This window comes from Aethina tumida, chromosome 1 (assembly GCF_024364675.1).
Source record: "Aethina tumida isolate Nest 87 chromosome 1, icAetTumi1.1, whole genome shotgun sequence".
NCBI lineage: Eukaryota > Metazoa > Arthropoda > Insecta > Coleoptera > Nitidulidae > Aethina > Aethina tumida.
In genome coordinates, this window is record NC_065435.1 from 40,788,273 (window position 1) to 40,800,980 (window position 12,708).

Sequence of the window (12,708 nt, forward strand, 5' to 3'; positions counted from 1 at the left end):
TACAATTTTCCTCTTTTTCAAATTAAACGCAATTTTAAATAAAACCACGCATTAATAGTCGATGGTAGTGGTATATTATTGGAACGGGAGTTTCGGAATGGCCTGCCCATCACCGATTTTTCCCCCTGAAATATTATTATCGGTCTCATCTTTTGTTCTAGTATTGTTCTGATTTTTTTTAATGGCTCCTTTCTATCGAGAACAAACAGGTAACATGATTATTAAAAACAGTACGCCACACCCCGGTTGGTTCAGCGTTTCTGATAATTTATGGCTATTATTTTCGAATTTCGTAGCTAATGATTACTTTATAGTATTAATATATCAAGCAAATATCGCCCGGGGCGAGAGATTATGTGTAGATAACTGATAAAAAACGCACAACGAGAGCGTTTAATCTACCACATTAGAAGGATTTATTTAAATATATTTACCATTTACATATATTTATTTATCCTTGACTACTAATGCCTTTCGTATTACCCACCTTTCTATGAATGAATTTTAGCGAGCATTGTTGGGAGGATTTTTGTGCGAACGCCCTGATTTACCGTCTATTACTCATTCGATAATGGCCGTTTCAATTCAGAACTAGAAACCTCTCAAATGTCTCTCTTTCGGTTTGGTTTTATCCATAAACAACGGGGGATTATGTTCCCAACTGAAACAATATGGCCATTCAACAAGAGACAACGTTCGTTTATGATTCATCTAATTGAAATCTGCGCATTTGACTTTTAACACATCCACCCAACAATCTTTTGTTGCGCCACTATCCATTCGTTTCCATTTAGATTCAATCAAATATTAAGTATAGGAAAAAATATTTTGCTTCCTTGGATTTATTTCAATAAATTCTGCAAATTTGCTTCATGAGTTTAAAAAACATTGAAGATGAACCTCAAGGTCGTCCTGAAACCTGTACCAACGAAGCAACTAGGCACTATTTTGTATAAAAACCTCGTGCAACATGCCCAAAAATAGGTCAGCCATTAAAATGTGATAAATCAACTATTAGAGAGGTTACAACAAAAAATTGGATAGACAGATGGATTGCATGCAAATCAAATGAGCTTTTTATTTATCATTTACAAAAATGGTTTAATTACAATTCTAGACAGTCTGGATAATGGGTTAAAGCTCGTACACTTGGTGAAACACTACTCTGAAAAACTTTTAACCCTAGACAGATTTTGATGATTGTGTGATGGAATGCGTGTGGAATTTTACATACTGACCTCCTATCGAAAGGTCAAACGATCAATACAACTGTCTGCTGCTCAAATTGACCAAGTTCATAAAAAATTTAGACAAAGACGAGCTTCTTGGGTCAATAGAAAAGCCGTTCTACTTATTAATGACAACCCAAGAACGTATGTCGAATTAGAGACACAAAGGGAGCTTTAAAATCTTAAATGGTCATTTATGTCATTGTCCAATTTTTTACATAATAAAGTGTTAAATTCTGAAGTAGATGTTCTACTTGGCATCCCCTGGGGTGTCACAAAGATCCAAATTTTGAGGCCCTTTTTATTCCTTCTACTAATTAATGATTTACAATAATTGTAATGATCTATAGCTTGCTGATGATTTCAAGATTTTTCGGTCTGGAAATTCTGTCTATGATTGTGAGGATTTGCAATTGTAAATTGTGATACTGTGTGACTGATGTACAAGAAATAATTTAAATATTAATGTACTCGTGGAATCAAACCCACTATTTTCAATTACATCATGAATAATTCTTAATATATATAGCACAGCTATATTATTACCAAAGATTTAGGAGTTCTTTTGGATTATAAACTAACTTAATACACATATTTTGGAGATATCTAGTTCTGCATATGAGCTTCATGGATTTATTTTAAGAAACTGTTGTGACAACCTTGATACCTTGAAATTAATTTATGCAATCAAAACTAGATTACTGTTCTTAAGTTTGGAGTCCATACTATAAAACTATCAACACATTACAAATAAATTTTAGAAGGAGTACAGTAAAGATTTTTGAAATACCTTGAGTTTAGATCCGATGGTTCATATCCCATAAGAGGTATCTGGAACATAAGACAATTACAATTATTTAGATAGATAAACTTTTACTCAAGATACTGAATTATCCCAGTTTATTATAACAACTTAATTTTTTAGATCCTCGCCAGAATAGTAGACATAATCTTACATTACTACTTATTTGTTACCTTACTTGCTTACTATACTAACCCAGTCTAGTTAAACTTCACATTAAACTTTCTTTCTGATAATATGTAAAACTCTTAATTTGCTTATTTTTCAATTTATTTGAATTATATTTAAAAATTTTTAGCTAGTAAATCAAGTCAAAAGTGAGGTTTCAAAAAGCCAGAATTTTATTTCTGTCATGCTTGTACAACGTTGGCAATAAACTATTGATTACAATGTCAACAATTTTGTTGAATAAAACTTATTTTAAACAAAATTACTTCAATTTAAAAGTTAAACGTTAAAAACGTAAATTCCTTTTCCGATACCCAATATTTTCCATTTATCAACATCGAATTGACATATAAACTGTCTAGACCATCACTACTTTCGGCGATGGAAAAAAAGTTAAACGGCACGAAACTCCCAGTCATGACAACGTAAACGATCAATTTATCGGCATAAATTACGATCTATGAACGAAATGTGCACGTTAATTCGCATCAAAAGTCGGTTTCGTTCGTTCGCAGCCTCGAAAAACTGGTAACGAACCTGTAGAAAAAAAAAAATAAAGAAACGACAAAGATGCTGCATTAATTCCACCTGGTCCAAGATGGCTCTTTATTTGGCTAATGACAAATAAGACGTACCAATTAACCCATATATCGTTACCGTTAAAACTCGGCGTACACGCGGACGTAGAAAAATGATCAATAGGATTGTGAAATGTTTCATATCGCAACGTAAATATTTTAATTTAATTACGTCTAATTATTCGTGTTGGCGCTCGGCGAATAAATAAGCCTTTATTGCCATTGTGTGCGACATCATTAAAATGGATTTAGAAAACGCACAATCCAACAACTGGATCCATCCTAACGGGATGGCATTTTTTCATACTTCACCATATGAACGATGCGGGAATATTTCATTTCCTAATGAATAATTGCACGTTTCTACCTTATTTTAATGACAATATCATGTACGCAACTACATTATTTATTATTGTATGATTTATTGTAATTATCATTTATGTATTTGTAATGTTATATGTACAGATGTATATCTCCCACAAATGACCTTACGTACGAAAGGAAAAAAAAATGAACGCGTTCTGGTTTCAGGTTACACATACATTGTAAAGTGTCAGCAGAACTCGTATTTCTTTTGTGGAACGCTTATTTTTTTTATTATTATTATTGAAAGGTCTCGCGAGGCTGTTGAGCCTTCGAGAGACGTTCGACGCGGTCTTTGCAAACACGACGCGTGCGTTATAAAACTTATTAACGAGTTATTAAATCCAAAAGGGCCTTTTGGTGTTGCGAAAATCATCGATTCGACTTAAAATTTTAACTTTACGACGTTTTACACGGCTTGTTCCGTTCCAAATCGACCGGTCCGTTTTTCTGGTCATGGTTTTATTGTCACACGTGGTGTTTTGTTGATGGTGGATAAGCTCTTCGGCTGTGACACGACCTGCAATATTGTGAGATGAATATTTCAATATTAATATGTCCAAAAATGAACATTTTAAAAGCCATCTGGTGACGTACAGTAGTGATCATTATTATAGCAACTCTTTGAAGTGTTAGCCATAACAGTCCCATATGTCAAAATCCATATCTCGCCATTACTTGATCGTACGGAAAATTTCTATATACATTTTTTGTAGGAAATTGGACATTCTACAAAACAAGTATCTCACATTTTTTCTTAACTTTTATTCTTTAGGTCAAAGTTTGAAGAATTTAAAAAAATTTCTTTTTATAACTCGGTAGATAAGTAAATATTATAAAATGTAAAATATCCTAATTGTAATAAAAGTCAATTTTTATAACAAAAGCCAAACAAATATATTATTTCAATGTAATATTTTCGTATTAATACTGTATCAATATATAAATTTTCTTATAGTGAAATGGAACTTTTTTCTTTTATATTGATATATTTAATGACATTTCTTAAACAAAAAAATTTATTTTTTTAAAATAGATAATGAATTATCTCAAAATTCAAGACTTAAATGAGTAAACTTAAAATATTTATTAAAAAATTATTAATTGGGATTCGAATCTTCTAAATGGTTAGAGTAATCGATTAACCATAAAAAACTTTTTTATAGGGCGTTTAATTTCCTGCAAAGATATATATTGCACATTTTATAATATTTACTTATCTATGAGTAAAGAGTAAAGTTTAGAAATATTTTATTTTTAAAACTTTAAACTTTGACCTCCGATATCTTCTAAAGGGTACAGAGAAATTTTCTGTACGATCAAGTAATGACGAGATATGGATTTTCAAGACGAAATGAAAATCTGAGACTAAGAACTCATCTTGGGAGAACATTTTTTAAAACTGCCTAGGAACCAATTTTTCAGTGTTGATAGTTAAAAAAAATAGTCGATATTTTTGGCTCACCCTGGTGGTTAAAAGTTTTGGTGTAGTGTAGTGTTCCTGTAGGATGTTTAACATCATCATCAACAATCATTTTTTTTATAAATTAAATTTAGACTTCAAATTTTTTATACATTTTCACTTTTTCCAAAGAATATATTATTATAATAAACTAAAGACCGTTAATACAAGTAAAATATAGTACTAACAGTTTAATAAATTTATTTAAATATCAGATTCCATTTCAATTTTTAAAACTATTTGAAAAATAAACCTTTAGATTAGTTTAACTATTCTCTTTATCCGGAGTTATTTAACTTTGTCGTTTTCCTGAAACTACTAATGGACCATGAACGTAAAACACTCTATATAGTGACGATGTTTCAAGCAAATCGCCTTTAGTTTAAAGTAGCACTTACTGTAAATATTTTAGATGTACTTCACTTTTAAAATCGAGTGTATAGCAGTCATTTTATGGGAAAGGCACAATTTCTCTGTAAAGAAGTAAATATAACGAAAATACTTGCCATCTGTTTATATTGTTATTCAATAATTTTACTATATAATAAGTAAAAATATAGTAAAAGGGGTCCACACATTTTAACTAGACCACATCGAAACGTCGTTAGTTTTAAAAATGCCTCCCAAGTCGTCAGAACATTTTCTCAGTTCGAAACAAGTTTCATAAAAATATAAAGTCATTACCATAATTCGCGAATCGATTCGAAATGTACCAGGCCATTCGTTAAGTATCTTAAGCAAACGTTTTTGCTACTTAACCCCCCACCCACGATAACCCATAAGAAAGATAAATCGTCTGGTATAACATAATTGCTTTCCTAGATGAGAACGCTGCGATGCGGTTTAACATACATGACCGCAATTTAATTCCAGATGCACATTGCATCCGCCTTCGCCCCGAAACGGTAATTCAATCGGACAATCGCCGTCATAATTCAAAATATGCCGCCCCGTAATGGACCGATTAAAATTCGTCCATCGCGTAAAACACCCCCACACCACCCCCCCGAGACCGAGATACGGATCTTCGGACGCCCGGGGAGTTGCATCCAAGACGACCGGTACGATAAGACGGTGGACAAAAAGTTTTGCCGGACGGGAGGGATGAAGTTGCGCCCGCTTATGATGTTTTGCGGCCCGGAAAAACTGCTCGCAATTAAGAAAGTTATACAGCGACTCGGGGTGAGGCAAAAACCGGACCGGATTGATGCGGCCCTATTAGCGAGACGTTATTTTTTGCCGCGACACTGGTTACCGGATCTATCGGAAATCCTACGGATGATCGTGGTGATTAACCTTCTGTTTTTTTTTTTCTCCGGTTGATTATAATTCAAATGGAGTGGTGCGATTCGAGATACGTATAATAAAATATTGGGAAATCGCCTTCTATTTGAAGTGAAATAGTTTTCGAAGTTATAAAACGACTGAAAACACGAGGTGAACATTTAAGATAAAAGTGGAAATTCTCGGCCAACATTGTAGGAAAGTCTGTCGGAATGAATATCCGTAGGAAATGATCGCTCTTCAATAACGTTAAACGAGTGTATAAGGATTGTCCAATGCTCTAACACGATCAACAGTAAAAACGTCCTTAGTACCGAAGACTTTATTATTATATTGGAACGTGTGCACTTTCTTAAGATGAATGTGACGACAGGAAACTGCATTAAGTTGGGACAATTCACTTTTTTTAAGAAACTTAAATAACTGACGAATGCAGAACTTAATTAAGTTCTGATTTAATATAGTAAATTGGAAAGAATGTCGTTAATTAATATTTTAGAATAGAAATTCTAATTACCAAGAAAACTGGTTTACTCCATCACTAAACGAATTAAAAGACAAGTTTCAATAGAAATGCGATTGAATAAGTCAATTAACAAGAAATATATTTCTTATCTAGGAGAAAATATAAATATAATAAACAATTTTAATAGGAAATATTTTTATGTTCTTAAAATCTTGAATTAAATTTTTTAAATTTAAATACACACGTTTTACTAGATGTTAGTGAAACTTTATTATACTGAACAATGAGTTCTTGTTAACTTAACGATTTTCTATCAATTTGCTTAGTAAAGAGGGTTGAAAGTTTACTATGTAATCTACACTAATTAAAACTAATAACCTATTATAAACAGAAATTTGTTTTATTTTAGTGCCATGCAGAACTTTCTTGAGCTATAGCATGTAATATTATGAGTCGTTTTACACCCGAAATGGTCGTGAAAGTTTAGAAACATTTATATGACATATAAATTTATTATTGTAGTAAAATAACTATTGTTTAAATAAAACTGTTATACTTCTTTAGTAAACTACTTATTAAACAATGTTAATATCCAACAATAATTCAGGATTAAAAAAAAACATTAGAAAATGAATAGAGTGAACAGAAGAAACATCTCGACAGAAGAAATAATAAGGAAATATTGAAAGAAGTATTTGAATATCCAGAGAAGACAACAGAACAAGTAAGAAAAAACTAGGAGAGTCACTTGTAACTGAGGGAAGAACAAGAAAAAATTGGAGAGGCATCTGTAAATCCAATAGACAATAGAAGAAGCAAGAAAAAACTAGAGGAATCACTTGAAATCCAGTCGAGTAAAAGAAGAAACAATAAGAAAAAATTAAAAGATACAATTAAAAATCCAAAGACGAGAATAAAAGGAACAAGGAAAAACTAGAAGAGTCACTAAAAAATTCAACATAGTAACAGAAGGAACAACAACAACAAATTGAAGAAACATCTGAAAATCCAATAGACAATAGAAGGAATAAGAAAAAAATGAAATACATACACTTGAAATTCAATCGAGTAACAGAAGAAACAATAATATATTAAAAGAGACGATTGAAAATTCAAAGAAGACAATAGGTGAAACAAGGAACACTAGAAGAGTCACATGGAAATCCAACATACTAACAGAAGGAACAACAAGAAAAAATTGAAGAAACATTTGTGAATCCAATAGACAATAGAAGGAACAAGAAAAAACTGGAAGAATCACTTGAAATCCAGTCGAGTAACAGAAGAATTAATAAGAAAAAAAAACTAAAAGAAACAATTGAAAATTCAAAGAAGACAATAGAAGGAACAAGAAAAAACTGGAAGAGTCTCTTGAAAATCCAATAGAGGAACAGAAGAAACAATAAACTCAATGAACGAATGAATGCAATATAAGAAGCAAGAAAAAATTGGAAGAGTCACTTGAAAATCCAATAGAGGAGCAAAAGTAAAAATTGAAAGAAACACTTGAATATCCAAATATTGTTAACACGAGAAGCAACGAATAAATCACTTAAATATCCAACGGTGTGAAAAGCAACAGCAGGAGAAAACTGAAACAACCACTCGAAAATCCAATAGGGCGAACAGAAGAAACGACAGGAAAAAAAAAAATTAAATAATGCAATGGTAAACATGTAACGACGAAACAACAAACAGCCAGAGCCGCGAGGAATGTTGCGATTTGGTCAAAAATCGAAAATTTTAACAAGGACCATGCCGCATCAAAAGTAACGAAGAGAATAATTGCAAAATCGCATCTTTCGGTCATCCTTGTTGGGGCCGAGCGACGTTCGTAATAATTAAGCGCGGTGCCCACCGAATAAAAGAAGGTGGTGGCAACAAAGGGGCGCACGGTCGGCGCGGCTCTTTGATGTGCGGCCACGGCGCGCCGTTCCTTGACGGACGGAAATTTGATGCAGTCGTAGATGCACACGGAACATGGAATCGTACGAAAGTTATTTATGACGGCCCGACGACCACTTGGGACATGTAAATTATATTTCTGATTCGTTTGTGCGCGTATTCATTCGTCGTGGTGAATGGTCCGTCGCCATTGATGTGAACGCGGGCCACTCGTGCTCACAATTAGTCGTAATTTGTTTAAATTAGTGGATGTCGCGGCGTAAATCACCTGCACACCGAAAACATGCCCGTTCCTGTCCGTTTTGTTCTTTTTTCGTTCACGTGTTCAGTTTTAATTGAACACCAGCGACACAAAGCGGGTCGAACAACATTGATTACAGTTGGTAGCACAGCTCCTCATATTTTCAGACTTGGCAGCAATTTTGTACTCTTACAGGGCACCAACCTAATGTTTCTCCCTCTTTCTTATTTTAGAGTAATTATCTGTTTTAGACCTTTACTGGGCAACGTGCAAATGTTTCCTCCTTGCACTTTCCAGCTTAGTACTTCTACAGGAAAACATGCTAATGTTTCCTTCCACTCGTATTTTCAGGTTTAGTACTAGTTTTAGACACGGCAACATGATGATGTTTCATTCCTCTTATTCTTTCAGGCTTAGTACCAGTTTTAGGTGCTTACAGGACAACATGGCAAAGATTCCTTCTTCTTATCCTTTAAGTCTTAGTCTAATTTTAGACCCTTACAGGGCAACATACCAAAGATTCCTTCTTACTTGTCGTTTCAGTCTTAGCACTATTGTTAGACCCTTACAAGGCAACAAGCTAATGTCTCCCTTCCATGTATTTTCAAGATTAGTACCAATTATATATTCTCACAGGGCAACATACTAATGTTTCCTTCTCCTCAGCACCAGTTTTTAGCCCTTACATACAGTTGTTAACTCTTCAGATATCTCGTTACAATAATAAATTCCATGCCTTGTCGTTACGTACAAACCAGCCAATTTCCGAGTAACTGGGATGGCGTTTGGCCCCGTTATTTAATTTGGAAAAATGACAGAAAAATACGCGATGTTCCTCGTTTCGCATCACTTGACATTTAGCCCTTATTAAAGACTTAATTAGAAAACCTGAGTGCTGAGTTTAAAGTCTATAATTTAGCACGTTAGAATGTGCTGACCTACAACCCGAATCGCGACGTCAAAAGGCAGCCAGTACGAGTTCCGAGTTGAACCTCGGGGTCAGTGTTTAGGAATAAAAATATACGTCCATAATTTAATGCCGGAATCGGTTGATGTCTGCAGAACCATATAACGCAGATTGCGACCGTTCATTCAGCTGGGACAATTTTTAATAACGACTTTACACACAAATGTGCTTTAATACATTAATAAACCACAGCTCAAAATCGAGGATGAAACAGGAGCATTATGTTGGTCTGAATAATATATATTGCTTCACAAATAAATAACGAACCACGGGTGGGGAAAAAATGTCACTCTTGAGGGAAGTTGCATAAATTATATGATCTAAAGTAAATGTGGATTTGGTTTGGGATAAAAATATGACAGGCAAATCTTACATATTTTTATAAAGTAACTGGATATTGATTTTGTCATTCTTTCGATACTGTTACTTTGGTGCACGATGCCTTATTCAAATTTTATTTACCAAATTTAAAGTTTCGTGTGGAGTTCAAAAAGTTTAATGACGCCATTTATATACGGTGGCTTATTTAAATATTTGAAAAGTATAGACAACATCTAATTTTCCTGCAACGTACAATGCTTTTATTAAAATTAAATTTGGTTACACAAAAAGCCTTTTGAATTTTATGTTAATTAAATTCGGTTAATGTATTTGCTTTGGAGGTGATTCAATTCTTAAAACTAAATTAAGATTAACCAGTTAAATTAAAAGTCTTTCAGTCCTCGTAAACTTTTCAAAACATTTGCTTACATTTTTCGTCGTTTGACGGAACCGACGCTGAAAATATACGCATACTGAGTGTGTTACATTTGTGATCCATTAGAAGTTGTTGAGGGAGGGCTTAGATTTTAATTTATAATCCGATTTAAACAAAATCCGGTATAACCGGAAGAGACATCAACTTTGTTATTACAAAATTTTGCACAAAAATCGCTTTGACACGTCTCAGGCTTAAAAAGTTTACAAAGCCTGCAACCTTTTTGTTAATGGTTTGCAGGATGGGATTTGAATTTTTGAAATTTTAAAACATTGTTTAAAAAATTCTGTTATTATCCAATAAAATGTTTTAATATGCAAATATTACAAAGTAATTAAGAAGGTAACTGTTTTAATATCTTTTCAGTTAATTGGAATATATATATATATATATATATATATATATATATATATATATATATATATATATATATGATATAAAAATATATAGGGTTTTTCAAGTAATTTATAGTGATTTTGGAAAACCTAATAAGAAAAAAGTTACAGTTGATACGTCATGAAATGAAAATTGTTGAAAATTTAGAAAAATTGTGTAAAGTTTTGTTTTTTTACATATTTTGAAAATCTTTAGAAAAATATGATGTTTTACACTTTACAAATTTTTATTAATCCTGAAAATCTAGACAATTTAATCAAAAGAGAGTCGATAACTGACATAAAATAGTTGACTAAATTTTTGGGGGAAATCCCTAATTTTAATGTTGAAAATTTAGGAAAATTATGTAAAATTTTATTTTTTACATATTTTGTATATTTTTGGAAAAATATGATATTTTACATTTTACAAAATGAATATCAAAATATAAATAATTCGAATTCTTTTTTAAAAAAATTAATATAACATATTAACAATAATTTATTTTATGTGTATGTATTTTATAGAATTTTTACAGTATATAATGTTTAAAATTGTATTATATTAAATTTTTATCCACATAATAAATTATTACCGACATAATAAAATATAATAAGCTTTGGTTTATATAACTAAATCATGCATTTATTTCATATTGAATACTTAAAACATGAAAATTATGTACAATTTAAACTTATTGCTTGAAATAAAAAATTCAGGCGAGGATAAATTTAAATTATTTATTAGTGCACTTATACTATTATAAATTCATTTATCATAATAAATTCACTGGTTTACTTTAAGCTTTATATATTTAAAATAATTTTAAACTTTGTTAACCTTATTTTTACTAAACGTATTAGATAAAATGAATAAAGATGATCAAACTTTGATTTTCTCAGAGCCACTTCTGTTGATATTTTTTTCTACTTCTTCATTTAATAGCGTCTGAGACATGGTCAAGAACCTCCACCATTTGGCCACCCGGTACTTATTTTGCAGTATATTTCCAAGTCTGGCGTCGAATTTTCTGTCTGGTAAGTCGTGGTCCGAGTTATCGACTCCTTTTACCGTTCCCCGGGAACATTTAATGGGCGAAACACCCCGTCCACGAACATATTAAGCTTATCGAACGCCACAAAAATGATCCTTTTATGGCACAACCCTAATTACGATCGGTTACGTTAATGGGGTCCCCGCAAAAACCAAATATGGCGAGGGCTCGCGCGTTCGCACCGCGCCGAGGTGTTGGCCGGTGCACCATAAATTTCGTTCCGTACTCAGAATTGCCTGCGAGTGTTATCGCCTGCACGTACCTTCAGTGGGCAGGGGCATTCTATAATTCACCATATTTTACGTACTTTATGGTTTCGCCTTAACCCAACTTAACCTACAAGTGGTTTTTTATGCCAGCGCCACAAACTGCGAAATCACAAAAGAATCGACATGGGTGTTTTCGTGCGACCGACACTTTTTTCGCCACGGCCAACGGGACGGGCACGTAATAAAGTGCGCGATTACTCAAAAAGTTTTGCATACCGAACCGGCAACGTGTGCACGAGTACCACCGGTCTCCGCCATCGTACCTATGCGGTTTTATTATAATTTTGTCCGGTCGCGAAACAACAAAAAAACAAAATGAAAAAACAAAAAAAAAAAAAAATCCGCACACGTATTTGCTTACCTCGAATATGTTTTATGGAAAGGGACTTCCGTTCGGGCGCCGATCAAAAATTCCTGCAACATAAAATAAACAGTGAGCAGCGTCGACGCCAACGCATGCAATTTGAAATTTAAGGGCCTAAGTGACGTCGCAGGAAACGCGATAACATCTCGCGATCAACTACGAGTTGCTAATTGGCATTACCCTTATTTCTCACCGATTTGCTCTGTGCGAAATTAAATTGGTTATCGCCTACGCGATCGATATAAATTAGCAATTAACCGTTTACCGGGGGGGTGGTGGTGTAGTGGGTATGTTTTGGCGAACGCCCTTCATTCCGGTGAGTGCACAAAATTATATTGGGCATTAAATATTTATGCACGGTTTTGCTCGTATCTTACGAAAACATTTTGTAAAATATAATTATTATGGCATTTATATTAACAGT

The 12,708-nt window shown here is 33.1% G+C and overlaps 1 protein-coding gene across 5 annotated transcripts in view; it reads right to left on the reverse strand.

The window, feature by feature from the left end:
• Positions 1-12,708, reverse strand: part of LOC109609657 (ephrin-A4) — a 244,191-nt gene that overhangs the window by 137,580 nt on the left and 93,903 nt on the right. For 4 of the 5 annotated variants that reach the window (XM_049962220.1, XM_020026363.2, XM_020026364.2 and 1 more), the window contains 2 exons: positions 12,282-12,334; positions 2,020-2,060 (listed from right to left, as the gene is read on the reverse strand). The gene's annotated coding sequence lies outside the window, so the exon portion shown is untranslated. Of the gene's footprint in view, positions 1-487; positions 507-2,019; positions 2,061-12,281; positions 12,335-12,708 lie in introns of those variants that run through there. The other variant, XM_049962221.1, reaches the window with a different exon arrangement.